Here is a 5982-nt window from a genome sequence, read left to right as displayed (position 1 = left end):
CTGCTCTGTCCTTTTCACTTTGGATTCTGCAACCTCAATCTCAAATCTGACACCAGTAGTTTCCACCAATCAGCTCCCTCATGGCACTGGTCTGGTTATCTATCTGGTTATCTATTTATTTTTAATTTCGTGTGGATGGGTGTTTGAATGTAAGTTTTGGTATTATGTGCATTCAGAACCCAGGAAGGACCCCTTCGGAGTTACATATAGTTGTGAGCAGTCACATGGGAGCTGAAAATTGAATCCAAGACCTCTGTAACAACAATCAATGTTTTTATTTATTTATTTATCTATTTATTTATTTATTTATTATTTTAAAACTTTTTACTGATTCTTTGTGAATTTCACATCATGCATCCCAATCTTACTTATCTCCCCATCCTTTTGTGTCTGCCCTCTGCCCTTACAACCTTCTCCCCCAAATAAAATAAGATAGAATAAAAATTCTTATCATAAAAACTGTAGTGTGTCCCGCAGTATAGCCTTTTGTCCACACTTGCAAATGTCCACTGCATTGAGTTATTGGTCTGGTTCGAGGCCTCTAGTTCTGCTACACTATCAATACTGGATCCTCACAGGGACTCCTTTTGGATATCCTGTTGTTGCCCCGTACCATGAGGATCCTGCCGCTTTGGATATGCAGGACCAGACCGTTCACAAGCTCCAGCAGTTTATAGATGGGGTAGATTTTCCAGTGGACCAACTCAAAGCCCTGGATCTGGGTTTGGGGGGTAGCTGAGTTGGTCAGTCTGCCACTATTCCTGAACCCATGTCACCAGCTCTCCTGCTTTGTCCAGGCACGGGGTGGAGCCAGCTCTCCTGCCTGCAATAGCAGCAAGGGGCAAGACCTGCTCTTCCACAGTCATGCCTCTGGGGCCAGCTCTGCTGAGCCTGGTGAGGTGCCGGCTGCTCTCCTGAGTGCTGTAGCCATTGAGGGCCAGGGCCAGCTCTCTCACCTGCTGCAGGCTGGAGTGTCGGGGAGGGGACATCTCTCCCACACCATGCCATCCCACAGTAGATGGGGTGGAGCCAGCTCACCCGTGGCCCCACCACCAGGGCAAGCAAGCTCTACTGTGCTGCCTAGATGAGATGCAGGACCGGCTCCCAGAGTGTTGCAGACAGTGAAGGACAGGACCAGCTCTGCACAGCCCTTGGACAGCAACATGGTCCTAGATGGCAGCCCAGACCAGGGAGGTCCACATGGCCTTTGGCGCTAACATGAGCCATGACGTGGATACAGACCCCCGCTGCTGCAGGGCCATGGACCCAGACTTGCCCTCAGTGCAGGACGGGCTGGGACTTCACCATGGCCTCAGGTGGCATCACAGGCTACTCACAGCAGGTTTTTTCTCACCACCGTTGCTTCTCCAGTGCTGTCTCACTTCACAGTGCTTAAACCTTCCGCTTCTCTTTCCCTCCCATCTCTCCACCACAGGTTGCACATTGTAGTGGCAGGTGAGGCGTTCGGATGGGCCACGTGACAGGTGGGCCTCCCGGTGTTTTCTGCCCGCCCTCTATTTTTGTTTCTCAAGACAGGTTTTCTCTGGATGTCCTGGAACGCACTCTGTAGTCCACGCTGGCCTTGGACTCAGATCTGTCTGCTTCTGCCTCCTGAGTGCTGGGATTAAAGTCTACTTTTTATAAACTTTTAAACTTTTTTTGGTAATTATATTTATGTACAGGTGTACATTTAACCCAGTTTAGTGGTGAGTTCTCTAGCCTTTGCCTTTTCCAGGTTGGCAATGAGAGCCATAGATTTAGGACCCAGGACGTGGCCTCCCTAGTGGCGGCAGAGCTCATGGTATCTATCGCTGTACTTGGTCCTGATGTCCTCCACCAGCTTAGCCAGGGCACCCTTGTCTTCCGAGTTAACCTGTGTGAAGGCGACAGTGTTGCAGGTCTTCCTGTGGACCAGCTGCCCCAGCCTGGCCTTTCCCTTGATGCTGCAGTAGGGACCCCATCTTTCAACACTGGGCAGGTAGGAAAACCACCAGCTCAATGGGGTCTACATCATGGGCAGTCACGACCAGCTGAGCCTTCTTGTTCTCCGCCAAGGTGGTGACTGTATTGAGCCCTGGCTCGAAGGACAGGTGGTTTCTTAGTTGGGACATCCCCTTTCCCAGCTGCTTTCTTCTAGCACGGGCCAGTAGCCTTTGCTTCTTCTGCTTTGTCTCTGGCCTGTACTTGTGGGCAAGCTTAGGCAGTTGGGCAGCTGTTTGCAGCTCCAGGGCCTGGGTGAACTGGTTAATGGCAGGAGGTCCTTTGAGCTGCTGATAGAGGATGGCCCTTTGCCGCTGCAGCCTAATGTTTGGGGCCATTTGACGAAGCGTGTGAGACCTCTTTTGGCTGGATATCCTGCCCAATGCCAAAGTTCTCGAGCCTTTTCTCAAACAAAGGACTGACCACCTTTTTGTCCTCCAGTTTCTTCACGATGGTAGGGGCTGGGGCCACCTTATTCCCCTTGGCCTTCTTTCTTTTTGACATCTTGCTGGGATAGAAGAGAGAACTATTTTTTTTTTTTACTTAAAAATTTTTTTTTAACTTTTATTAATTACACTTTATTCACTTTGTATCCCCCCATAAAACCTGCCCTCCTCCCCTCTCAATCCCACCTTCCCTCCCCCTTCTTCACTCCTGCCCTTCCCCAAGTCCACTGATAGGGGAGGTCCTCCTCTCCTTCCTTCTGATCCTAGTCTATCAGGTCTCATCAGGAGTGGCTACATTGTCATCTTCTGTGGCCTGGTAAGGCTGCTCCCCACTCAGGGGGAGGTGATCAAAGAGCAGCCAGTCAGTTTATGTCAGAGGCAGTCCCTCTTCCCATTACTATGTAACCCACTTGGACACTAAACTGCCATGGGCTACATCTGTGCAGGGGTTCTAGGTTATCTTCATGCATGGTACTTGGTTGGAGTATGAGTCTCTGGAAAGGCCCCTGTTTTCAAATTTTCTGGTCCTGTTGCTCTCCTTGTGGGGTTCCTGTCCTCTCCAGCTCTTACTATTTCCCACTTCTTTCATAAGATTCCATGCACTCTGCCCAACAGTTGGCCATAAGTCTCAGTGTCTGCTTTGATAGTCTGCAGGGCAGAGCCTTTCAGAGACCCTCTATAGCGGGTTCCTAATTTGTTTCCTGTTTTCTTTTTCTTCTGATGTCCATCTTTTTTGCCTTTCGGGATGGGGATTGAGCATTTAAGTCAGGGTCCTCCCTCTTGATTAGTACCTTTGCTGACTTAATTTTCTGTTTGTCAAAAGGGCTTTTATAGATTCAAGGTGACTTTATTGTCTAAAGTAAGAGTGATCAAAATTTCATGGTGATCATTTTCTTTTTCAAATTAATTTTTCATACAATATATTTTGATCATGTCTGTTTTCTCCCCAGTTCTTCCCAGATCTGCCCCCTCCTCTGCAGCCAGTGCTCTTACCTGCTGAGCCATCTCTTTAGCCCTGCAAACCTGGTTCTATATCTTACCTGCACAGACTCTTCTCCTCTCACTTCTGAAGCCTCCTGAGTGCTGCTGCAGTCTCTCTGGCATATATTACTCAGTAATCCAAATGAACACACACAGATATACGGATATATTTACTGTGTGCTGTGATTTGAGGTGATAGTAGTAATTAAAACTGGAATAAAGAACTTGCATTTGCTTCAGCCAGCCTACCAGGGTAGGCAGATTTTTATGACAATTTACTGTCATTGAAATCTTGTGCATTTATTGTTCTTCAACAAATTCTAACATTCTGGAAAGACACAAGCAAGTTCATCTATGTTTCTGGCATGAATTAAAGTGTTCAGATAGACTTTTCTCAAACAAACAAACAAACAAACAAAAAAACAAACAAGGAAATGAGCATCCAACCGCTCTAATAAAACATTCAAACAAAAACAAAATAAGATAAACAACAGCAGTAACAACCAAACCAAACCAAACTTTTCTAAAGTTAAATCAATTTTAAAACTTAAATAAATCCATTTTTTTCTGTATCGAGCTTCTTTTTGGCAACTCTGCAATTTGAACCCAGGGTCTTGCACATGCTAGACAAATCCTCCCTAGCCTCATCTCCAGCAGCTTGTCCTTGTTTCTGACCTTTGATTTTCAATCAGGCGTCTCTTAAGTCACCTTGAACTTGGGATGTTCCTGTCTCAGTCTGGTATTACAGACCTGAGTCACCACATATGATTTGGTTAGATTTTTTTTTTTTTAAATCACATTGTTGAGTTTTGTTTCTTGGAAGTTAAGGCTGGCTCAAATGATGTCAGCACCCTGGAGCCTGAGTGTTAGTTACTTGGACAGTTGATTCTTAAGTTGATTTTTGTTGTTTTAAACTTCGATACACATTTTTACAAGTGAATTGACACTCATGGGGATTGTTGGATGATATTTGCCAACAGTTTTGTTTTTAGAGTTGAGCCTTCTTATTGATAGAGGATTGGTGTTCATGGACCTCCAGGCCAGCTTCTGGGTTTGGCTTTAGAGTTCATCATGTTTATACTGCATTGGGTTTAACATGCTTTTGACAAACCATATGGGACCAGAAACAAAGAAAAACCCCTTGTATCTTTGAAATATTTCTCAGCAATCCTCGAGGGACGAGAACCAAGCTGGTCTGTACTCTTCAAGGAATTTCCAGCTCACAAGAACAGTTTCCACCATTTTACTTCAGAACTCTGGCATGGAATCTGGAACTACCAAACTTGGGGTTGCATGCTTGTTCCGTCTTTTACTAACTGTGAATTCTTCCTAATGCCAACCTCAAGACTTGAAAGTGAAATCCCACACACTGCTGGAGCAGTCAGTGATGAGCTTCCAGACATGGCCACCATCTTTCCCTGCTCTCTGCAGTTTTTTTCTTAAATGTTGTGTCTTCAGAGGCAGCAGGCACTGTGAGGATAAGGACTAGACTCCAGGCATCCAGCTGACCTGGAACAGGGGAATTAGACAGGATGACTCCCACCCCTAGCTGGTCCTGTTCTGTTTCTGAACCCTTAGGAGCACTAGGTGTCATTCTCAGAGAGAAATGGGTGAGAGGAAGTGGGATAGCCATGTGTTGGAAGTGTTGCCTTTCTAGACAGTTGCTCATCCCGGACTCTTCTCACATTGTACCTCTGAAAGTACCTGCAGAGGCTGCTGCAGAGGACCCAGCTCTTCCTGGGCTGGGGATGCACTTCAGTGTAGGTTGTTTCACCGCAGGTTGCTTGTCCAGCAAGCACGAGGCCCTGAGCTCAGTCTCCTGTAATGCAGAGGGAAATCAGGTGCTTTAGCTCTGATTAAGAAAGTGGGTTTCTCGAAGGGAGATGAGCACTGAATTTAGTATCAATTATGAAGTAATGTTTCCACATGCAAGACAAGATTACTACAAGGATGCAGACATGTGCTTTCAAGCTCTGAGTAAGAGAAATAAACATCGTAGCTTTTTCTGGAGCTCAGCCATGTACCAACACATACCTTCCCTTTGGCTCACGTATCATAGATCTAGGAACTGATCCTAAGCAGGTGTTTCAAAATATAAAGAGATACATGTGAGTCTGTATGTATACACACAGAAGCACACCTGAACACATACCACACAGCACCCTCTGTTTATACTAATTAAAGCACAGTGCAGCCTTGATTTCTTATTTTCAATAGTTGAAAGTTACCTTTGTATAATTAGTTTGTGTGCACATATGTGTGTGTGGGTGGAAAGGGAGAGCAGGTCCTAGGGTACCTTATGGAGGTCGGGGGTGCTTTTTTCCTTCTACCATGTGGCTCTGGGGATTGAACTCAGGTTGTCAGGTTTGGTGGCAATCGTCTTTACCTACTGAACCATCTTGCCACAGTCTTACTTCCTAACAAAGTGATGATTGCTGACTAAGTTGTGTTTGCACATGCCACAGGGTCCTGGGAAGTGATGTTGCCAGCTGTTTATTGCATGGGAAGACACTAGTCATACCCTGTACATAACTGTTACAAATACCCAGCTAGGTGAGGATAGGCTACTCTTCTG

At 46.0% G+C, this 5982-nt stretch overlaps 1 pseudogene; it reads right to left on the bottom strand.

Moving 5' to 3' along the window:
• Positions 1-1690: 1690 nt before the first annotated feature.
• LOC129670605 (60S ribosomal protein L7a-like) lies at positions 1691-2484 on the bottom strand (annotated as a pseudogene).
• Positions 2485-5982: the final 3498 nt, after the last annotated feature.

The sequence above is a fragment of the Psammomys obesus genome, unplaced genomic scaffold, assembly GCF_907164565.1.
Source record: "Psammomys obesus unplaced genomic scaffold, mPsaObe1.curated_primary_1811, whole genome shotgun sequence".
Classification (NCBI taxonomy): domain Eukaryota; kingdom Metazoa; phylum Chordata; class Mammalia; order Rodentia; family Muridae; genus Psammomys; species Psammomys obesus.
This window is presented reverse-complemented; position numbering and strand designations above follow the sequence as displayed.